Below are 25,943 nucleotides of genomic sequence, written 5' to 3' on the forward strand. Positions count from 1 at the left end.
CTCAAGTCCTCTTAAAAACAAGCCAGAGAATACACATGCAAACATATTTTTCTAACAAAATATCATCAAATATTGTTTAAGGAATTCATTAATCAGGAAAAAAAAAAAACAAACCAAGAAAAAAATATTTTTTATTAAACTAAACCAAGAAAAAAATTTTTTTTTTATTTCAGGAGAAAATAAGCCCAATTATTCCTTTAAATCATTACAACTGTTTCTGCTTTCAAGGACAAAGGGAAAATTTCTACTGTGTTGCTTTGAAAGTAAGCAACATTTCTTTCAATTTTTGAGGGCCATTTCTATTAATTTTAGGAATATGATATGATTAATAATATTTACTAAATTCAAACACTTGGACATATTTTTTGTGACTTGTTCTGTTAAAATTTATCCAGGAAAGAAATATGTTGTTTGTTAACTAACAAAGAGACAAAGGAAGAATGCAGAGTGACTTGCAAAGCATTATGAGGAATTTTACAGAAAAGATTGAGATACTACATGAAGTTGCTATACTTAGAAACCTAAATTATACAATGAAGCTAAGTGAAACTGAATACAACTATTAATATATTAAAATATGTAAAGAATACAGTGATGATATATTTTTTTAAGATTTTATTTATTTATTTATTTGACAGAGATCACAAGTAGGCAGAGAGCCTGACATGAGGCTCGATTCCAGGACCCTGAGATTATGACCTGAGCTGAAAGCAGATGCCCAACCCATTGAGCCACCCAGGCGCCCCAAGAATACAGTGATGATATTTTAAACACAGCCAGAATAACCTCAGAAAGGCAGCCTAATGAAAAATATGTATATATTCTTTTCATAATAGTATTTTAAGTATGTGTAATTTAGGTAAAAGAGATAGAAAATTTAATTATTTCAATAAATATAATTAGATGCAGCATATACATGTGATTTATAGAAACAGGAAATATGCAAATAGTTAATGAATAATCCATGTGATTAATGTAAAATTGTTAAATCCACAAATTACATACTTATGTTTAATAATTTTAGGTAATTAATTTTTGTAGATAGTGTACATTTTTGTTGATAGAGAGCATTTCATAATTATTACTAATTTCAGTATCTTTTTATAAACTCATTATGTGCTCTCCCGTACTTCAAGGACTGTTAATAATTCCTTCTTCTCATATGGCTTTAGAGGACTAAAACTAATTTTATATTAAGAAATTGAGAATCCACAGCGAGAGATGAATTATCATCATTTATAACCACACAGCATTATGAATGATAATCACACTGGAAGTCAATGTCCATGGTTTACACTCTCAGGCCTGTTATAGGCTCGGTATACATGCTGAGCATATACCATCTGTGACTTCATTTTCCTCATCTGAGAATTAAGGGATAAATTGGGAAATTTTAAGTTCTCCTTTGATTGCACCAAGAGTCTACTGGGATGGTAATCTCAAATGTGGAAATAGCCACAGTTTTATCCATGGAGATGGACTTGAAAATGACAGAGCTGTAGAGGGAGTGGTCATGCCTTACTATAAAATCTGGGAGAGCAAAATGTCATCATCACAAACCTAAAGAAGAAAAGTATATGTAGAAGTTTTAAAATTAGAAGGGACTTTATCTAGTGCAACTGTTTTATTTCATTACTGAGAGAGTGGACACAGAGTTGACCTCTTCCAGCCCAAAGTCACACAGCCATGGATGGTATCCTTAGCACTATGGCTCAGTTCTCCTGACTGAAGCTCAAGTCTTCTTCCTTTCCTTCTCCCCATTATTCCTTCCTAGCTAACTGTGAGACAATATTGCTATAAATATCTCTAGTGGCCTCTACTAATGAACTATTATCTGAAGACATAATGAAATAATTATTATAATTAACTGATCTATAGTATCAGTATCCAAAACTGTATTTCTGACCTTATGCTTTATTAGAAGATATGATTCTTCCTTGCATAAACTGTTAGAGACTAAATTTCAGGACTGTTATAAAAACTAGTTTCAGTTTTACAGGTACTAATACTAATTTTAGAAAAGCAGAGATGGGACAGCCAACAATCAATTTTGAAATACCTATTATAAAAACATAGAAATACCCATATTTTACATTTAAACAATACAAAAAGGATAAAATATCTTCTTTTTGATTTGGATACATAAATATCACTATTTTAATAGAATCCTTTGGGGAAATCATTTTCAAAAACAACACATAATACACATGTGTTAACTAAGAACATTTTTAAAAAGATTTATTTGTTTGTTTTTAAAGAGAAAGAGGGGGTGGTAGGGGCAGGAGGAGAAGAAGAAGAAGAGAATTTAAAGCAGATTCCCTGTTGAGTGAGGAGCCCCAAAGTGGGACTTGATCCCACGACCCTGAGATCATGATCTGAGCCAAAACCAAGAGTCAGTGACTCAGTTGACTGAGCCACCCAGGTGTCCCACTAAGAACAATTTTTATATTCGTGAATATATGTCATCCTTTTTTTGGACTTACTAAATTTTACTTGAAATTTTAATAATTATTTTATTATGTGAATGATTCATATATTATATAAAAGTTTTTTTCCATGTAAACACCTGTAATTAAATTAAGACCTGTTTTTTCTTTGTTCAAATGCAAATATATAACTTATTTCATAATTTCTATTATGGTAACATACAGAGAATCTTATCTTCCCTCCCTCCCTTCCCTAAATACACATTGAACATCTTCCATGTGAGAAAAAATGTGCCACATATTGAGGATAGGGTATTAACAAAATAGACATAATTACCATGTTTGTAGATTTTACATGACAGTGCAGAGATACAAGTGTCATAAAAATATAATATATAATTATAATTTGGCAAGTACTTTTATAGATACATATAAGATATTATGAAAATATAAAGGAACTAATTTAAATTGAGTTGAAGCAATATGAAAACAAGTAATTGCCTTTTTGAAGGAAATGATATTAAAATTGAGACTTGCAGAATTAATGCATGTGAGGTAAGAAGTAAGACATAGGAGTAAGAAAAACACCATTAATCAGCAGAGTGTACAAAATATTGGAAAACCTAGAACTGGAGAATAGGCCAGTTTGAATAACTCAATAGATGGAAGAAGCCAGGAATACTGAATGAGGGACTCTATGTAAGTTGAGGCTGAGAATACAGGTGTTATACTATTTTTACTCTGAAATTTCATTGTATTATAAACCTAGTTCTCAGATTCTGCTGATTTTCCTGCAGAATCTAATCTTTGTTGTGCCCTGTCCAGGTCTCACGGCCTGTCGTTCTCTGCTCCCAAAGGTTTCACCAGCCCTTGTGGTTCAACCAATTTACTCTTCCTCTTCTATCTCTCTATTGACCCCTTTACAATGTTCACACCGTCTAGAAGAGCAACTTCATTTTCTAGCAACTTTGGACCGACTTTCAAATCTCTGTCACAAGTCAAGCTTTGGATAGAGAAGGATTTTGAAGAAGTAAAAAGAGGAATGAAGTAAGGAAGGGAAGGAGGGTGGAGGGAGAGAAGACATTGTCCTTTGGAAATCAGTAGTGACTTGTAAGGCTCCGGTGTACGCATTAAACTGGACCTAGAGATACTTACGTCACGCACTGTGATGAAGGATTCCACGTACCCTTGGATTCAGGCCCTCTGCATATTTTTTCATTGAATAGATATTGAACCTCTACTAAGTACAAAAAGCTCTGTCTGTTTTATGGATGGGAAACAAGAACACGTACATGGTCACAAACCTAGTAACTTGAGTTTTCTGTCACATTTAATGAGCAGTCTGGCAGAAGAGCAGGTTGCCTCCTTGAGTACAAGGTGAATTACCTATAGGATTATTTAATTTTGATATTTCACTAATAGGCTGCCATCTTCCACCTTCCCAAGATGACCCAATATCTTCAAGTGATGGCATTAGAACACTTTTTTAAAAACTGATTTTTTTTTCCCTACAACATAAGGTCTAGAGAAATCCATAGCTTGACACATTGTTTCCACTGATTCACTGATTGTTCTTACATTAGTTACCTACCTTTTGTTTTTCACCACACACACAAGAACCCGATACACTGTTGAGGTGCTTAATTCTCAAGACACTCTAGAGATTAAATTTTTCTTTTCCTCTTGCAGGTTAGGACATCAAATATGAGAATATATGCATATAGGCAGACATCTCACAATAAACTTACAAAAGAATAAATAGCCTCTTTATTCCTATTGCAATATCCTTTTTAGTAAAGAATATAACATGCCAAATTGGATAATCTGCAGGAAAAATAGTGATGGTTAAAAATATACTGTTTACAACCTGACATTCACATTATTATTATAACTATCCATCACCTCTACATCCCAACTAACCTCTATTTTCTATCAGTTAAGTCCTGCCATTAAGAAATAAAGTGCAGAATTATATTGCTATGATTATAGAAAAAAGACAATTTGTGTTTTTTTAAATATTTTATTTATTTATTTGACAGAGAGAGAGAATCACAAGTAGGCAGAGAGGCAAGCAGAGAGAGAGGAGGAAGCAGGCTCTCTGAGAGCCTGATGCAGGGCTCAATCCCAGGACCCTGAGATCATGACCTGAGCCGAAGGCAGAGGCTTAACCCACTGAGCCACCCAGGCGCCCCAACAATTTGTGTTTAAAAACAAACAAGATAGATTTGCAAGCTGCTCTGTCTTCCATTTCAATTTTCATTGGAATGCTTTTGCATAAATGTGAATGATAATCGTAACAAATCATCACTTACTAGAGTATCATCAAGCAATAAAACAAGAATAGGAAAAATGAATGCATTGGTATAAATGCATTAGTATAAGTTTAGTAAAATTGGGAGGGGGTGGGGCTGATTTGTAAAAGTTCTTACTGAAGCTCTGTCACCCTAACCTGAGAGAAGAGTAATTTTTTTTACTCTTTTAAAAAAGAAGTTAAAAATTAGGTACAGAAAATTTGAGATATGCCTGAAAGGTTAACAGAAAGATTATTCCTTCATTTGAATGTCTTACATTTAATGTAACAACATGACCTAAAAATATAACACAGGGAACTATCTGATAATGACCAGATTGACTTTCTCTAAAACTGCAAAAGTCATCTTTTTATGTGAGTCACTTGGGTTAATGCAAATAAATTTACTTGCGTTACCCTAATAGCCTTCAGGTCAGAATTTTTCTTAAGTCCATTACACCTCCTGCATTTTCAAATAGTAATGTCAAAGTGGTTGGAAAGTGGGATGTTGCTCGTACCTGTCACTAATAATAGTAAAAAAAAAATAGTTGCCAATTATTGAGCACATTCTATATGCTAATGTAATAAAAAGTGTCTTAACTTTTTAAATGTTATTTTTAAAACCTTACAATCGTATAAGGAAGGTATGACTATTGTCACTAATTTATAGGCTTGAAAACTGAGCCTCATAAATGTTAAATAACTTGCCTCAAGTTGCAACTGTTTGTAAATGATAAAGCTGGTATAAATTCATACTTTTAATTTTATTATTCTTTGAACTTGGGCTCTGAGTGAGGCAATGTAGTAGATACAGAAAATACGGTGCTTAAACATATGACAAGGTACCTGATGTCATGGTACTTACCCTGTAATGGCAAAAAATGACAATAAATATGCTAAAAAAAACTTCAAGTAAATGAAAGAAACAATGAATAGTTTAGATAGACTGAATGTGTGGAAAAGTAAATAAAAGAATGCATGAGCAACTAATGATTTAATAAATGTCAACAGTTTGCCATATTTCCTTCAACTCTTTTTGTTTTTAAAGCTAGATAAGGCAGAAACATCTTTCTACTCAGCACATCTTTTCCCTTCCGTCATCCCACAAAGATAACTGTTGTTCAGATAGTGGCTTGAATCTTCCAAATCCATATTCATTAATTTCTAATATTTATGTTAAATAATATGTAACATTGCTTTACAAGTTTATATAATATTTACTACTTTTATCATTTGCTACCTGCTCTCTTTCAGTCAATATATTATTAATGAAATCTATCCATGTTGATACATGTACAGTTGTTCTATTAAAATTGCCTAATAGGAATTCATTTCATGACTACCTCACAATTGATTTATTCATTTTTCTATTGATGAGCACTTTTAATATTTACTCCTATGTATAATGTTACAATGAAACTATGAACAGGCTTGTATGTGTATACACATATATTAAATTTTTTCTTAAGTATATATACAAAAGGAGGGGTTTTTCTGTGTAGAATCCTGTATCTTCAACTTCACCAAAGTTTGTAAGAAACTGTTCTTCAGAAAGCTTGCAGTCACCCCAAAATGGAATACTTAGACAAAGCCTAAGGCAATATGTATACGGTCTATATGAGGAAAACTACAAAACTGATGAAAGAAAACAAAGAAAAAGTAAATTATTGGAGAAATGTTCCATTTTCATGGATAGGAAGACTCAATCTTGTCAGTATATGAATTCTTCCCAACTTGATCTATAGATTCAACAAAATCCCAATCAAAATCCCAGGAAGTTATTTCATGGATATTGACACTCTGGTTCTAAAGTGTATATGAAGGGACAAAAGCCCTGAAGTGTTGATGACACAGGAGAGAAAAAAGCCTACACAGTGTTGATGGAAGATGACACTATTTAACGTCAAGACTTATGATAAAGCTACCGTGATGAAAACAGTGCTATTGGTGAAAGAATAGACAAAAGGATACATGGAACAAAACAGAGTCCACAAAGAGACCCATAGTCAACTGATCTTTGTCAAAGACAGAAAGGTAATATAATGGAGCAAAAATAGTCTTTTCAACAAATAGTGCCAGAACAGCTGGACAAACACATGCAAATAAATTAATCAGGACAAAGGCTTTACACTCTTCACAAAAATTAACTCAAAATGTACCATAAACCTAAATGTAAAACACAAAACTGTAAAATTTCTAGAACATAGGAGAAACTCTGGATAACCCTGGGTATGACAATAACTTTTTAGACAAACAAAATCTATGAAGGAAATAATTGATAAGCTAGAACTCATTAAAATTAAAGACCTCTGGTCTGTGAAAGGTAATGTCAAGAGAAGGAGAAGACGAGCCACAGATTGGATGAAAAATATTTACAGAAGATATATCTGATAAAGGACTGTTATCTAAAATATACAAGGAACTTGGGGTGCCTGGGTGGCTCAGTGGATTAAAGTCTCTGCCTTCGGCTCAGGTCATGATCTCAGGGTCCTGGAATCGAGCCCCGCATTGGGCTCTCTGCTCAGCACGGAGTCTGCTTCCTCCTCTCTCTCTGCCTCTCTCTCTGCCTGCCTCTCTGCCTACTTGTGATCTCTGTCTGTCAAATAAATAAAAAAAAATCTTTAAAATAAAATAAAATAAAATATACAAGGAACTCAAAACCCAACAATAAAAAAATAAACAACTAGACTAAAAAAATGGGCCAAATACCTTAGCAGAAACCTCTCCAAAGAAAATATACAGATGACGGATAAGTATATGAAAAGATGTTTAACATCATATGTCAACAGGGAATTGCAAATTAAAAAACCAGCATGATACCACAATCACAGTATTTTGCCTTAGAGTGGCCAAAGTCCAAAATCTTAAAACATCAAATGCTGACAAGAACATGAAGAAATAAGCTCATTTACTTTCCACAATAAACACTTTTAGGGACTTGACTTTTGAGAATTGACAATTTCATGATATTTATAGCTTTCATACAAGATCATAGACTACCTTTATATAAAGGTATATTTATTATACATTTATATATTTATCATTTTGCATTTTTCAGGTTATTAAAAATAATTTTGTGATCACATTTCTTTAACATATTTTGCTAGATTTATTCCTCAGTACTGTAAAATAATTGTGGCTTTTGAGAGTGGAATATCTTTTTATTGCATTTTTCAGTAAGTTGTTGCTGCTATATAGAAATACCATTGATACCTGTATGCTGATGTTACAACCATCCACCTGACCAGAATTTTTAATTCTAAAAATTATCATTAGGTTCAACTGATTATTTCTAAATAATGAATATTTTCTTTTTTTCCCTTGTCACTTTAATTTATTCTTTGTTGATCATTTAATACCTCTGAGTCCCAATTTCTTAATTTCTAAAAGTTAAACTTCAATGTGTTAAAAGTATTGCATTAAACAATAAACCTCAAGACTTTTACCAAAAAAATATAAATAACACTGTTGTAGTATTTCGTAGGAGCCATGTCTGATTAGAATTTCATTACTTAGATTCAGCTCATTTCTACCATAACTATCAGGAGAAAATGAGATTCCTAAATGTGTTTTCCCTTAGAAGATCATGAGTGATTGCCATCATTTCTTTTTTGTGAAAACACCATATTATTTTCATTGATTTTTCATTTAAAGTTATTTTAAAGCAATTTTACAAGTATAGATATGAGAGTTTGCCATTTTGCAGTGCTGATAGAATTTCTGTATAAACCAGATTAACTCAATGGGAAATAATAGGTTCTGAGTATAAGTGATTTATCTTTTTCTCTGAATAAAAGTGATAAGAAACTGATACTTAATCTATGGTGAAAAAAAAATTATAGGACATATATTGCCTTATGTTTCTGTCAAGGAAAATTATAAATTGGTAGAAGTACCTCAACTGAATAAAACAAAAATGTATTTACATCTTATTAGATGTGAAATGACTGTATAATATCAACAGATAGCTATGAGAAATTTGCTTCCTTTTTGGGAGAGATACAGAAAGCCTGCAAATAAGCAAATTCAAAATAAAGTAAAATACAATAAGGAATAAGATAACTGCCTAAAAATAACTATAATTAAATGGGCCAAAGTTTACACGGGTCTGTAAATAGCTGCTGTTGAGTATGAGTGGTATCTGAAAAGACTATCTAGATTATGTGATATTTTAGGTCACCCTTAAACTGGATAATGTTTTGTGGTTTAAGGTTATTGCTCAGAAAGAGAGATTCTTAAAAGGAGAAATGAAATTTAGGTATAAGGGAAGCAAGAATAAAGGTAGAAGTTCTGAATATATTTTGAAAATCAGTCACTTAAATGGTTTGAAGTATACAAAACTAGTAATACTGTAGTAAAGATGAGGTGGAAAGGAAGTTGGGAATATATTATGGGCACTTAAGGAAGGAAGATCTTTAAACTTTTTGGATTGGGAAGTAATAAAACAGGAGATGAATGTAAGAAATTTAATTTGGCTATTGTTAGTAGGATAAATTAAATGGACCAGAAGCAGGCAAGAGATGATAAGCTTCTCCTCTAGGAACTAGCACTAAAAACCAAAATACAGACTAGAGGGGAGAGATGTGACAAAGAAACCGCCAAAGTTGGCCATGGACTGATTTTTCAGAGCAACGATAAATATAAGTTTTCCAGAGAGAAGGATCATAATAGGAAAATGCAAATGGGGCATGTCAAAAAGTTTAGCTGACTTGGGCAATAAGCACTGGGTATTGCTCTGACTGGAGCTTAGATAAGTTGAAATGCGACAAAGAATAGAAACCGTGGTTTGGACTTGTGCTACAAATGTCAGAAGTTCCTTGAGTCTTCCCTACATTAGTAGTTCCATATTTTTTTAAGTGCCTAAGTAGAATTTAACATTCTCAAAAATAATTTTGGGACTTTAACAGCCCACTGAGTTTCAAATAACTTTCAGAATGTTATCACTTCCTGTGCTTATTATATTCAGATGTAATCACAGAAAATAATTGTTTAACAGAAGAGATCTAGAGACTTTTAAGCTAATGGCTTATAGAATTGCTCATTTACAACCAAAACACCCCATTTTAAATGGGGGGTGGTGTTGGTGTTGTCAATGCCTTTTATATTAAAAGGTGTGTTATTACAGCTAAATTGTTATAAAACCAACAACAAAAAACAATTATAAAAAAGTCAGGAGGTCTTTTTACATGTATATATATACACACATAAATACACACATATACATATATGCATGTAGTTTCCTCACAGCAAACCCAAGTTAATAAGAAAGACTGATTCCATAGGAAGGTGCTCTTATATAAACAATGTGAAAATATTTGGAACCTCATTGTACTAACTGCAGGTAATAAAGACACACTCCTCTTCATGAACTGCTGCTTTCTCTCAAGATAATTGAAAACCCCGAAACGCATTCTAAAAATTTATTCACTTAAAACATACCCAAGGTTGCTTCACCTAGGAAAAACCAAGGTATCAGAGAAGGTTTCTTACTAAGCAAAAATGCTCTCAACATTCACCAAAGAGTCTTTCCATTATACACATTTATCCCCATAAGATAAAGGATATTTCATCCTGTGGGTTAATGAAAACCTAAAATTTCCCTTCCATTGTATGTTTTTTTTCCTACCATCACCCCTTCCAGATCATACATAAATTTCATTTATCATTTGCTCCCTCTATTTCCATCTCCCTAGAATTTTGTGTTACTGAAAATCTCATAATATGGTCTACTTCCCTCCTCCTCCTCACTCCCCCTTCATCTCCCCTTTCTTCTTCTTCTTCTTCTCCTTCCCTGCACCTCTGTCTCCCTTCACATATCATATTGTAGCACTTCCATCAGTCAGAGATGATGAAAATTTAGAAGAAATCAAGAGTTCCAATCACCATACCTATAGTTTGGGCACAGTCATTCAGGTGATTGATAATACCTGTTAAAGTTGTTGGACAACAGAGGGCATGAAATAATTAAATCACTAAGTTCTTTGTGAGGATATAGGAAAGTTTAACATAGAACATATCAGAACAATTTTGTCCAGTTGCAATTCTGTATTTTTATAAAGGAAACCTCCGAGAATTTATTGTAACCGTTGTTAAGATGATAAATAAAAAGTAACTTCTTTTCTATCTTCAACACAGCAGTTCAAGAGAGTAAGACACTTGATTAAACACACACACATTTTTCTTCAGAAATGCAAGTAAATAGCAATAGACACCCTACAGAATAACTAGAGGAAGCAACTCTTATAAGTAATAAAAGTGATTTTTAAAAATACATATTTAAAATGAACTTTGAATAAAGTACATGAGCAAAACATAGAGTAAGAACCCAATATACAACAGAACATTATTCCATGTAAACTGTCAGTGCCCAGGGTAACACAGGACAAGAACACAAATATCTGGAACACAAAATGATCTGAGAAAAGAAAACCAGATGAAAATGCAGAAAAAGAATCTTTGCCTTCTCAGAAGGCTCAGCATTGGTATCAGAACAGCATCGTAACATGGGCATCCTACAGGGGTCTATCCATCATAGCTGAATAACAAAATGTGGAAAGACCTCAGTAAGCCTTTAAAAAGAAGGAGGAAAATACCTTTATGCATTGTCATAGATATGTGAAGTGGGTTGCTCTTTCAGTCCAATATAGTCAAGATTTTTGTATTGAGATTAGATAATACTAGGTAAATTGCATTCAATGTAGAATACTGCTTTAACGGGGGAAAAGTTGTCTGAAAGCAATAGACTTATTTCAAGTGTGGATTATAGGAAAACATAGGTTAATGATGCTAAAAATGTTAAAATTTTTAAAGAAGAGATTGATTTATATAGGGAACATTAAAAATTACATAAATCCTACTTATAAATTTAAAGTAATTTGGATAGTTTAAGAATTAAAAACAAAGGTTAGATATAAATTCATTATTTCTTTTAATCAATTATTATTATTTTGTCACTGACTCACTTTAATGCTTCATGTCCTCAAATATTATTTAAGTTTGTACTTAGCTCTCTCCATTAGGTATTTTTCAGAGTTTCTTTAATCAGAGGCACCTGGGTGGCTCAGAAAGCATCTGCTTTCAGCTCTGGTCATGATCCCAAGGTCCTGGGATAAAGCCCCGCATCAGACTCCCTGCTCGGTGGGAAACCTGCTTCTCCCTCTCCCACTCCCCTTTCTTGTGTTCCTCTCTGGCTGTGTCTCTTTCCGTCAAATAAATAAATAAAATGTTTAAAAAAAAAAAAAAAAGGTCTCTTTAATGATCTGTCCCAGCACTTATTCACTATTTGTTTGGAACACCATTTCCCAAACATCTCTTTGTTGCTGAGCCTGACTGCCACATCTGTTTGCAAGTTTCTCTTAGCTAGCTCATCTATCTGGTTATCTAAGAAACCTCAAATCTTTTATTAAACATTGTCAGGAGAAAATAATCACGTCTATGTAGATCTTTTTGGGTATTCATTCACTAACCACACATTCCTTTGTGGGCTAAATAATTGTTTTTTAAACTAAATTAATGAAAGACGAAATGAAAATGATGTTTGGCCCCAACTAACTATTCATAAGTTACTACTTATAGATCATTAATTCATCCCTTCATACTCTCAATAAGTGCTTACTGACCATAGGATATATTCTTGAAATTGTCCAAAGTACAAGTACTACAAAGATGACTGCAGCATAATACCTACATAATATTAACTGAACCCCAATTCTGCACATTGCTAATATGAACTGCATGCTTTGTGAGACGAGGGGTTAACAAACATGTATCCTTGATCCCGGCAACCTTAGCAAAACTAGTAAAATGAGTGGGGAGGTGGAAATGGAAATTAGGACTTGATCAGATCAGTAAAAATGTGAATATGTGTTTTGTTAAATGAGAAAATAAGTGACAAAGTTGGCTATATTTTAGAGGATGAGGTAATTCCACCTGCCTATCAGGGGAGTCAGAAACAACACTTTCTGCATTAGGGTAGGAGAGGGGCAAAGATAGTGGTTCTGAAAACAGCAATATTTAATGGGCCCAATGTGCAGTTAGATCTTCAGTAAGGAGCTCTCTTGGGTTCTTTGTTTTCAAACATAACCCAGGAATTCTATCAGGAGCAATAAGCTTTTTAAAAATTTTATCACCTCTGTGACGTGAGTTAGAGGTACAGGCCTCAGAAGTTAAAAAACACAGCTAATCCTTGTACTATCCCATTTCTTCTCTTCAAGTCATTTCAAAAAATAAACACAAAATAAGTTAAATGAGCTTTCTTATGTTCAGCTTATTTTAATTCACACATGAAAAGTCTGTGAAATGGAGAGTGTACAGAGCTATGCAGATAAAAACCAGTCAGAAAAACTCATTTCCCTAGACAGTTGACAATGCAACACTTCTTTTGGGAATAATTGTAGGTAATTCTTTGTGAAGAAATGACCTTTATTTGGGCCAATAAACCAAAGGAATAACAAAATGGAGTTGTGTAAAGTTGAAGCATTAATCACTATTAGAAAAAATGAAACTTCAGTATTACTATTATAGGGATAAATGCACAAATAACAAAAAAATAACTTCTAAACTTTTCTCCCTCTGGACCACTTCCAGTCATAAAGTAAAACTTACTAAATGAAAATTAAGTTAGTATAACAGAAAAAAAGTTGTAATTAACACTTTATATACAACTGACTGGAAAAATACAGAAGATATCATAAGTAGCCTTGTCATGATTAAAGATTTTAAAATCTCAGCCTATACAGCACTATCTTGAATTATGTACTCATTTTCGATTATATACCTTATTTGTCTCTTTATTTTATAAATATAAATACATGTAAAAATATAATATGCTTTATGGAAATATTTTTGGTGATTTTATGGAAAGATACTTTGTTTTTACACTTTTCAGCAAATATGTGAGTGGCTTATCTCTTGTAGATTAAGCTCCTTGTAAGAGTATTTTTCTCTCTGAAGAGAGGTCAATGTATAATTAAAGTTTTTAATTTATTACCAGTTATAATACTGCTATTATGGTAAAATAGTGATATGCCAGATATGTGGCATGCAAAGGAGCCAGTGTTTAGGCAAAAACTGTGATTTCTAACAGCAGAATTTGATTCCCCAAGCTTTATCAGCATTGTGTGGTCAACTCAAAAAATGAAATTAAAACCAAAACAAATCTGGGGCGCCTGGTTGGCTCAGTGGGTTAAAGCCTCTGCCTTCGGCTCAGGTCATGATCTCAGAGTCCTGGGATTGAGCCCCACATTGGGCTCTCTGCTCAGCGGGGAGCTTGCTTCCCTTCCTTTCTCTCTGCCTGCCTCTCTGCCTGCTTGTGATCTGTCTGTCAAATAAATAAATAAAATCTTTAAAAAAAAAAAATCTGGTCTTATTCAGTTAACCTCTCTATATAGGACTGAACAATTATAAAAGACACTGCAAAATGGAATTTTTCACAAGTTGGTAAAGGAGGAGGAAAAGGACAAAAAGCAAAACAGATAAAGTGTGTGTGTACACACACATACACAGATGTGTATATGTGTATGAATGTACATGTGTGAGAGTATAAAGTGAAATATGGGGATTGTGTGTGTGTGAGAGAGAGAGAGAGGAGAGAGATTAAATAAAATGTGTTTATGTCACCAGCTAGACCCCAAAACCTGAACTTCAATGCCCTCCTGCTTGTAACCACCAACCTTTGTAACATATTTTCCTTAAGAAATTCTTTCTAGTTTGTCTCTTAACTCAGGCACCTGGCAGGGCTTTTTAATTGCACAATGTATATGATTACTATCATTTAAATTACTATTTAAAAAGTAAATGGTAAATGTCATAGTTATGTTGGGGAGTTGTATTTTTTTGTTTGTGTGTGTGTGTGTGTTCTTTTTTAAACTTTACTTATTTGAGAGAGAGAGAGCGCACAAGCAGAGGGTGTGGCAGAAGGAGAAGCAGGCATCTCTGTTAAGCAAGGAGCCCAATGTGGGTCTTGATCCCAGGACCCTGTGACTTGAGCTGAAGAAAGATGCTTAACTGACTGAGCCACCCAGGAGCTCTGGGAGTTGCATTTTTAAAACCACCTTTGATGACACAATCTGATCATTGATGAGAAAAATAACAAGAGTAACAAAATTCAGGAGGCTGCCACAATAGAACTCAGTAAAATGTTGTGTAAGCAGATAACCGGTAACTTCAAACTGGCCAAGAGTTGACCTAGCACATGGTTCTTTGGAATTCAGTAAAGCTGTCAACTAATTATTCTATGCATTTGTTGAGTTCTCTCTTAGATCATGTTTTTTCTTAGTATTTTCTTCATAAAAACTTTCTTAAGAGACTACATGTTCTCAATGCCAGTTCTCTGATATGTCTATAAATCCACTTTTTAAAAAAATAAATCTACTTTTTTAAAGTCATATAGTGTGGTTTAGCCATATTACTTGAGTATTCTTTAAAAGGAAAAATCATATTGTTATCTTAAGGACACTACAACTGAGGCTTTTTACTTTTCATTCCATTCCACTCCTTTCTCTTTGTTAAAGTGCTATTCAGCTATCCCCTACTGAATGTGTATTTTTGTTGTGTGTAATACTAGAACATTTGTTTGGAATGAAAGAGAGACATTCTTACCTATGGGAGCTGCACTTTAGATTTAACCTGCATTTTCTCAGTTGCTGTGAGGCAGTGCAAACAACATTGCTATACCTTCTGCACATTTCATAAAACTGCTAGTATCAAATGTGTACACTTCCCACCGAAAATTTGTAAAGCAAGAAAAAAATCGCACATTATTATTTTTTTTTTTTTAACCAGGGAAAGGGGTCTGTATCCTGTTCAATGGATTCTTTACTAGTAAGGGGAAAAATACTAGCTGGGATCTGAAGAGTAAAAAGAACAATCAATATAGCCCATAGCAATATTATTACAAAGACTCTGTTGTCATTATTATCAGCGATCTCATTCTGTGATCAAGAGTGGTTTTAAAGATGTAACTCACCAACATAACTGCAACATAACATTTACCATTTAAATTTTAAACGGCAATTATTACATTTTATTATGTATCATTTATATCGCCATAGTTAGGATATAAAACTTAAAGCAGAACAAGAACATATTTCCAAAGTGATCAATTACTGGCATTCACAGAGAAAATGTGAGGTTCCCTTGAATGCCTAGTTGCCACAAAGAGCTCTGATTTACAATGTACATTTTCTTAACTGAAGAAAAGCTCACTTCCTGTGGGTGGGATGGTTGATACTGGTTCTCCTTTTACTAGGCAAGCTAGGGATCTAGACTCATTGAATAAAAACATGTTTGTAAAGGAGACAGACTTTGAGAACCACACTTCTGGGAATGGAAAAAGGAGATGCAGGGAAAGGGCAGAAATGGAATGAGAGGCAATACAGGTAGGATATGTGGTAAGGTGAAGAGGAGTATGAATGCATAAGGAAGGGAGAGGAGAGATGATGAAAGGCTGAGCGGGGTCGGGGGCAGGGGGGGATAAGGATAGTCGGGAAAAGAGAGGCCCAGGAGGAAAGGCAGAGGTAATATTATGGGGAGTAAAGATGGTAGAGAGAAGACAGAAGAGTTAAAAAGAGAGGCAAGGAAATAGGAGGGAAAGGTAAGCTCTTGATTAAGAGACCATATGCTATCAAGTTGCATTATCAACAAAATTGGCAAGACATGCTAACAAGATAGGACCTTGCAAATTCTTTGGCAAAATTCCAGTCTTTGGTCTCCATTAAGATGTTTCTATAGTCTGTAGTTTATATTGGATGCAAGAAAATCAGGAAAAATGGTTTTAAACCCAAGATTCCATATCCAGTAGTATGGGTGTTGCTGTAAGTGAGCACAAGTATAATTTAAGTAAATTAACAAATGAATGACATAGAGATTCAGGAGTGATTGTGTTCATTTGGATTTTAAATTTAACATCAATAGAAGGTTATCAGCTAAGCTTTCATGCATGACTCTGTAAGAATATTTTATGGTAAGAAGTGACAAATATACAAATAATCTTTGACAAAGAAGGAAAAAATACAGAGTGGGGGGAAAAAACAGTCTCTTCAATAAAAGGTGCTTGGGAAACTAGACAGCTATGTATAGAAGAATGAAACTCCACCATTCTCTTACACCATACACAAAGATAAACTCAAATGGATGAAAGACTTCAACATGAGGCAGGAATCTATCAAATCCTAAGGAGAACATAGGCAGTAACATCTTTGACATCGGCTACAGCAACTTCTTTCAAGACATGTCTCCAAAGGCAAAGAAAACAAAACTGAAAATGAACTTTTGGGACTTCATCAAGATCAAAAGCTTCTGCACCACAAAGGAAACCGTCAATGAAACAAACAGGCAACCCACGGAATGGGAAACCCTCTTACAGTGTTGGTGGGAATGCAAGTTGGTCAGCCACTTTGGAAAACAGTGTGGAGATTCCATAAGTAATTAAAAATAGAACTACCCTGGGGCGCCTGAGTGGCTCAGTGGGTTAAAGCCTCTGCCTTCGGCTCAGGTCATGATCCCAGGTCCTGGGATTGAGCCCCGCATCGGGCTCTCTGCTCAGCCGGAGGCCTGCTTCCTCCTCTCTCTCTGCCTGCCTCTCTGCCTATTTGTGATCTCTGTCAAATAAACAAATAAAATCTTAAAAAAAAAAAATAGAACTACCCTATGGCCCTGTAAATTACACTACTGGGTAATTACACCAAAGATACAGATGTAGTGAAAAGAAGGGCCATCTGTACCCCAATGTTCTAGCAGCAATGACCACAGTTGCCAAACTCTGGAAAGAGCCAAGATGCCCTTCAACAGACAAATAGATAAAGAAGATACGGTCCATATATAAAATGGAATATTAAGACTTCATCAGAAAGGATGAATACCTAACTTTTGTATCAACATGGATGGGACTGAAGAGATTATGCTGAGTGAAATAAGTCAAGCAGAGAAAATCAATTATCATATGATTTTACTTACTTGTGGAGCATAAGGAATAACATGGTGGGCATTAGGAGAAGGAGAGGAGAAGTGAGTTGGGGGAAATCAGAAGGGGAGACAAACCATGAGAGAGACTGTGGACTCTGAGAAACAAACTGAGAGTTTTGGAGGGGAGGGGAGTGGGGGAGTTGGGTGAGGCTGGTGGTGGGTATTAAGGAGGACACATATTGCATGGAGCACTGGGTTTGGTGCATAAACAATGAATCTTGGAACACTGAAAAAAAATAAAATTACAAAAAATTTAAAAGGTTTTAACAAAAAAAAAAAGAGAAATGACATAACAACATTTCTTGACTTGTAAGTATAACTTGATGATTGTAAACTATATATATATATATAAAACATATATTAAAGAAAGATTATGATTTCTTTTTTCAAATGTCAACTAATCCAAAAGGTCCCTTTTTTAGGGTTTGGAAGTCTCTGAAGAATACTAAATATATTAATTATAACATTGAATATAAACATTATGAAAATACTGGTAAAGGAGTTCTCTTTGGGCCAATGACATTTCTTCCCACTATTATTCACAAATGTTTAAATACTTTCAACATTCCTCAGAAGCCTGGCACACCAAAGGGAAATTAAAGTTCCATATGTGGGTGTGATAGCAGATGTTGAAATCCTACTAGCGTTTATACCTCAGGCTACTTATTCTTTCTATTCCCCATACTGAAGCAAAGAATGCGTTTGGAGAAATGTACTTTACTTTGATCACAATCTGATATGAAAAAGAAGTTGAGCCAGATGTGGGTAAGACAGACTTGTTGACCCAGGACGAGCCTTCTGTGAGCCAAAAGCATTGGTACTGACAAGGATGTGGGGTGAGACCCAGTCCTACACAAGAACTAAGGAGAATCATGGGCCCAGGGAAGAGCTATTGAAGGGCTGAAGATGAGTCCCAGATGGCAAATATAGACACTAAGGATATTTCTAAGAGAAACAACTGGCCACATATCAAGGATAAAAAACTATGAACAGTATATAGAAGCTAATTCTTAGGATAGTGATTAGGTATCTGAACAGAGGAGGAAAGCCAAAGGGAACACATTTGTGAGAGATGCAAGAGATGCACTGTAGAAAAACCGAGTCTTTATTACCTACTATCTGGGTCACTTTGGGCAAATCACACTTTCCCTCTCAATTTTGTCAACTATTGAGTAGAGATTAAAAACTAATGGGGTTGTTGGAAGTATTAAATGATACAACATTTGGTAGAAATCATCAGTCAAGCTACCTGGCCCTGGACTTTTGTTTGTGGGAGTTTTTGATTGCCAATTCAATTTCATGGCAAGTAATGTCTATTCATAATTTCTTTCCTCCTGATTCAGTTTTGGAAGGTTATTTCTTTGTAGGAATTTAACCATTTTTTTCTAGGTTGTCCAATTTGTAGGTATATAGTTTTTCATAATATTCTTTTATAATCCTTTATATTTCTGTGGTGATGGTTGTTATTTTTCCTCCTTCAACAATTTTTAAAAAATATTTTATTTATTTATTTGAGAGAGAGAGAGCACACAAAGGGAGAAGGAGAGCAGATTCCCTTCTGAGCAGGGAGCATGACCTGGGGCTTGATCCTAGGACCCTGGGATCATGACTTGAGCCAAAGGCAGATGCTTAACTGACTAAGCCACCCAGGAACCCCTCTCCTCCTTTAATTCTGATTTTATTGGAGACTTCTTTCTCTCTCTCTCTCTCCCCTCTTTTTTTTTTTTTTTTTAATGAGTCTGGCCAAAGGTTAACCAATTGCTTATCTTTTCAAAGAACAGACTCATAGTTTCATAGATTTGTTCTACTGGTATTGGTTTTTAATCAAATGAGGTAACATTTATGCAGTTGCTTTGCAAAACAATAAGCTCTATACATACAGCTGTTTTAGGTGAATGCAAATTTGTTCATGGAGATGAAAGAATTTATGCCAAAAAGCTAACTTAATCTGTTATCTTTCTGAGGGAGGGGCAGCTGATTTTTTAAATTAAGCTTCTATTCTGAGATAATTGTGGATTTGTATACAGTTGAAAAAAAAATACAGAGAAATCTCACATGTTTCTTACCCAGTTTCTTCCAATGGTAATAACATCTTTTAAAACTGTAGTACAATAGAACAACCAGTATATCGACAGTGATATATTCAAGATACAGAACATATTCATTGTTACAAGGATCCTTAGTGTTGACCTTTTTTTTTTTTTAAGATTTTATTTATTTATTTGACAGAGAGAGATCACAAGTAGGCAGAGAGGCAGGCAGAGAGAGAGGGAGAAGCAGGCTCCCTGCTGAGCAGAGAGCCTGTTGTGGGGCTCCATCCCAGGACCCTGGGGACCCCAGGATCCTGGGATCATGACCTGAGCTGAAAGCAGAAGCTTTAACCCACTGAGCCACCCAGGCGCCCCTGTGTTGCCCTTTTAAAACCACATGCACCTACTTGCTGCAATACGTTTCACTCCATTCTTTTTTTCTTTTTTTAAGATTTTATTTATTTATTGGACAGACAGAGACCACAAATAGGCAGAGAGGCAGGCAGAGAGAGAGGGGGAAGCAGGCTCCCTGCTGAGCGGAGAGCCGGATGCGGGGCTCCATCCCAGGACCCTGGGATCACGACCTGAGCCACCCAGTCTGCCTGTCTCACTCTATTCTTGATTTGTGGCAATCATTAACCTGTTCTTCATTTCTGTAATTAGCTATTTAAAGAATACTACATAAATAGAATCCTATGATTGAATTTTTCCATTCAGTGTTTAGTGCAACAAGACTCTCTCATTTATTGCTGGTGGGGAATATAAAATGGTCCAGTCACTTTGGAATAACTCTCCTTGGTGTTTATGCCAATGAATTGAAAATTTGCACACACAAAATATCTGCCTACTTGGATGCGTGCACATTTTTGTGTTTGCGTGTAGCTGAAGTAGGGAAAGTAGAGCAAAAAGGTTTTCTGTTGAGGCTATTCTTTTCCCAGTATTTTAAATAAGGAGGACAGGCTCTTCTTTGAACTTTATCTGTCTGTGCCTATTGGCAGTTTCACGTTATAGGCTTCTGCAGCGCCCTGTTCCAAATATATGGTAAGTAGTAAGAAAACTTGGAGAACACATCCCCTTACCATTTCTCAAGTTCTGTGGTTTTATAATTTTCAGTGTCTTTTTATGTTTGTTATGTTAGGGGATTTTAAGTTGTAAAAGCATCTGGAAGAAACCAGACTACTCTATCTGGTAGAAACAGTTGATTTACTTTTAAGAACCAGTTTTCCAACTCTTTTTTTTTTTTCTATATAGAATAGTGTATAATCTAGACACAGTATTCTTAATTCCCAAATGACATTGTATTCAGAGTTTATGGGAACATTTTTTGATTCTCTAATCCTCTTACTTGTTTCTGATTGCCATTGACTTTAATGATCAGTCTTCAGCTATTTCTTATAATTCACTCTGAGAGTTACTTTCATTCCCTTTTGATCCTTCAATGTTAGGTAGCTTTTGGAATATCTTCCTTATAAAACACCTAAACTTTCCTCATAGTTGAAACCTGGGAAATTTTTTTTCAAACTCTTCAATTTTTCAACTCTAGATTTATAATACTGATTTTGTCATCACCTTGACTATGCTTAATACTTTTTTTGGATTCATCTTAAATTAGTAAATTTGAATGTTAAATAGGAATATAAAGATAAAATATGTCAGTGTGCTAAGAGTTCTTATTAAAAAAAAAAAATCCTGCCAATACATTTGCCATTCAGTTTCTAATAGATTTATTTTAAAATATAACTTCCAATAGAGAAATTCACAGATTTTCTTCTGAATAAATGAGTAATTGATAGATATTAAAGAAAACCCCACTAATATATTTGCCATTCTCCTGTTTCTAACAGATTTATTTTAAAACATAACTTTCAGTAGAGAAATTTTACAGATTTTCTTCTAAATAAATGAGTAGTTGATAGATGGCTAGTTTTTGTGTCTGGTCTTAATTTTTGCATAGAAAATTGTTGAACCCAGAATTCATCACAGATGTCAAAACCAAGACTATACAGAAAGAAAACTAGATAGCCTCTAAAGATATTTGTTTCAGGTGCATACTGAAGGACAATATTTCTCTACTACTACAGCACAGAATTAAAATTATAAACACATGTTCCATAAAGATTGATATTTTATATTGGACCCCACCAAAATATTTTTTTTTTTGCCAAAATACACAGAACTATTCTCTTTAAACATGTTTCCTATAGCAATCATGTATCCTAGCACCTTTTATTTTTGCAGCTCCGTAGGAAAAACAAGTGATCTTTCAATTTCGGCAACTGCTGAAGTTTTCCTTTTCTGTATTCCACCTGAGGAAAAGGGGGAAGATCAATGTGTACTATGAATGCATGTCGTATCTTCTATCCTAGTGATTCTTGAAACTAGTCATTAGTGCCAATTTGGAAGCATTAAGAAACCATCAAGCCTAGCTGTACTTCCAGAGATTCCGCTGTAACAATGGCAGTGGGCACGGTGTTTGTCATGGCTTTCCAGGAGATGCTGGCAGCACCGACTCATCTCTTGCACCTTGTAGGCATTACATTTGTACAGGGTCCTCATAAAAGAGATGATTTAGGGGCACCTGGGTGGCTCAGTGGGTTAAAGCCTCTGCCTTCAGCTCTGGTCAGGATCCCAGGGTCCTGGAATGGAGCCCCGCATTGGGCTCTCTGCTCAGCGGGGAGCCTGCCCCCCCACCCCGCCTGTCTCTCTACCTACTTGTGATCTCTGTCAAATAAATTTAAAGAATCTTAAAAAAAAAAAATAGAGATGATTTAGATGGAAATATTGGGATTTTAGGAAGCACACATGTACCGGCTATGAATAAGTATGACTTAATTACATTACTGAAAGAACGCAACTTCATTTTAAATAAGGCAAAAATAATGTTAAGATCAATTTAAAAAAATCCACTTGTAGCATTTATGTGTGACTAATGGCCACTGTAATCTGCAATCATGATAGCTCTTTATTGTAACTAAAATCAACAGATTTTTGGCCTCCCAATTACTCTTCTTCTTTTTCTCCCTTTAGAGGTTCCCATACACTGTATTCTCTACATAGCATCATGAAATGTGATATCCTACAGTTTTCTAAGGGTCTATTAAGAATCATAGGAATTTAAAAAAAAAATCATAGGAATCTACATTCAAATTAAATCTATACAGCTGGGCCCTGTACTAAATTGGCTCATTTAATCTTATAAGTAAGAGTTTTAGAAATACGGATAGTTCAGGAAGTTGGGAATCATGCAAACATAACTAGAGTTTCAGGTTCTTCCTTTGTATAACTTACTTAATCACACACAAAACCATCTGTCTTGGTAAGGCTCAGTTTCCTAATTTAGTAAATTGATGTAGTCACCCCTTAGAGATACCACTCATATTAACAAATTAAGATAGCAAATTTCCTTGACCATGCAAATTGACACATTAATGCTGTATAATAGAACTGCCACTCTATTTTTTTTCTCTCTGAGAATTGGTCTCTATGATAAATATTTACCAGTGGTATTTACAAAAGTACCCAACTTAATCAAATTATCAGTAAAGATAACTACAAGTTTGTCATATCCAAGGCCATGTACAGAAGCATATTCTTAAACGATATAGAGTATTAGCTCCCTGCTCTCACTAGTTTATAATGCAAAGAGACAAGAACATATAAGTACATGATAACTAAAGGTAGAATGCACTTTATGGAATTAACAGAGTGAATTCAATAGAAGATGAATTATTTTCAGATGCTATTGTAACAAATTACATCAAACCTAATGGCCTAAAACACAGATTTATCATCTTAGAGTCCTAGAAGTCAGAAGTCCAATATATGTCTCGTTGCACTAAAATCAAGGTGTCAGCAGGGTGATGTGCCTTTCTGGACAGTCCAGAGGAGAATATGTTTCTTTCCTTTTCCCACTTCTATAGGCTACCTGCTTTTCTTGGCTTCCATCTTCAAAGTCAGCATTATCAGACTATGACCTTATACTGCTATCTCCCTCCTATGCCTCCCTCTTCTACTTATAAGGACACTTGTGACAACATTGAGCCTACTTGAAAAATGCAAAATAATCTCTCCCTCTCAAGGTATGCTGATTAGTAAGTTAAGTTCCATCTGTAACCATGATTCCTCTTTGTCATATAACCTAATGTTGCCATTTTCTAAAGATTAGGGTATGGACATCTCTGGCAGGAGAGGGGTAGGTGGAGAAAGGATCTGAGGACATTAAATTGCCTATGACAGAAGGTAGGTGAGAAAGCCCTGGGTTGGAAAGGAAGGTCGACATAGAGAAAGAGAGGAAGATACCTCTGAAGAAGTATTTTAGGATCAAACTATACAGGTCCTACAAAACAAATGGAGAATTTTAGATTTTTGTTTAGAAAAACCATTAAAATGTTTGGCTTAAGAGTGAAATGATGAAAGCAACCAAAGCAAGAAGATGAAGGAAAGAGCACTGTGTAAGCAAAATAAAGTAGACCAGATATAGGAGATCAGCCATAGACTCTGGTTGTATTTCTGATAATGATTTGGGCTAGTATGATGGAATCAAGAATCACTGGTAGAGTCTGACAGTAAGATGTGGAAAAATGCATGGTTCTGATGTTGCAAACCTGTGAAAGTGAGGTAATTGTTGGTACCATTTATGGAAATGGAAAAATCAGTTTGCAATGAAAAAAATCATTTGAAGCAAGAACTTTTTTATATAAGGAAAACATGGAATAGGCAAAAATATCTCAAATACCATCATAAAATTACCCATGATCAGCTAATTATTTTTTAAGTTGACTGATTTATTTTTGTAAAAATAGGAGTTTGAGGTTCACAACAAAATCAAGGGAAAGGTACAAAGATTTTCCATATGCCCTCCACCCCCACACAGGCACAGCCACCTCTGTCACCAGCATCTGCCATCACAGTGGTGTTTTGGTCACAACTGAAGAACCTACCTTGTAAAGTCATAATCACATGAGTCCATAGTTTACATTAAGGCTCACTCTTACTGTGGTACACTTTATGAGTTTGGACAAATATATGACCTGCTTCTATCATTATGATATCTTATATGGTATTTTCACTGCCATAAAAATCCTCTGTGGGGACGCCTGGGTGGCTCAGTTGGTTGGGCAGCTGCCTTTGGCTCAGGTCATGATCCCGGCGTCCTGGGATCGAGTCCCACATCGGGCTCCTTGCTCCGCGGGGAGCCTGCTTCTCCCTCTGACTCTGCCTGCCACTCTGTCTGCCTGTGCTCACTCTCGCTCTCTCTCTCTGACTAAATAAATAAAATCTTAAAAAAAAAAAAAAAATCCTCTATGCTCCATCTGTTCATTCCTCCAAACCCTGAAAATTACTGATCTTTTTACTCTGCATCATTTTGCCTTTTCCAGAATGTCATATAGTTGGAATTATATATACAGTATGTGGCCTTTCCAGATTATCTTTTTTCAGTTAGTAATACACATTTAAGATTTCTCCATGTCTTTTCATGGCTTGATAGCTCATTTCCTTTTAGTGCTGAATTATGTTTATTGTCTGCATGAACCACAGTTTATTTACTCATTCAAGTACTGAAGGGCATCTTGGCTACTTAAAAGTTTTAACAATGAAATAAAGTTGTAATTCAATTTTTCAATTGAATAAAGCTGCTACAAACATCCATATATAGGCTTTTGTGTAGACCTCTGTTTTTAATTCTTTGAGTAAACACAGGAGTGCTGTTGCTGGACTATATGATAGCAGTATGTTCAGTTTTGTAAGATACCTGTAAACTATCTTCCAAAGGGGCTGTACTATTTTGCATTCCCACTGGCAAGGCATGAGAGTTCCTGCTGGACCTCTTAATCAGCATTTGGTGTTCTCATTGTCCAGATTTTGGCCATTCTATTAGGTGTGTAGTGGTATCTTATTGTTTAAATCTGCATTTCCCTGAAGACATAAGACAGTATCTTTTCATATGCTTATTTTTCATTGATGTGTATGCTTTGGTGAGATTTTTAAGGTCTTTGGCCCACATTTTTAATTGGGTAGTTTGTTTTCTTATTGTTTAAGAGTCCTTTGTATATTTTGGAAAACAGTCTTCTTTTCAGATATGGCTTTTGCAAATATTTTCATCTAGTCTGTGGCTTGTCTTCTCATTCTCTTGATTTGTCTTTCACAGGGCAGAAGTTTTTAATTTTTAATGAAGTCCAGATTATCAATGATTTATTTCATGGACTGAGCCTTTGGTATTGTATCAGAAAAGTC

This window comes from Mustela nivalis, assembly GCF_964662115.1.
Source record: "Mustela nivalis genome assembly, chromosome: 3".
Taxonomy (NCBI): Eukaryota; Metazoa; Chordata; class Mammalia; order Carnivora; family Mustelidae; genus Mustela; species Mustela nivalis.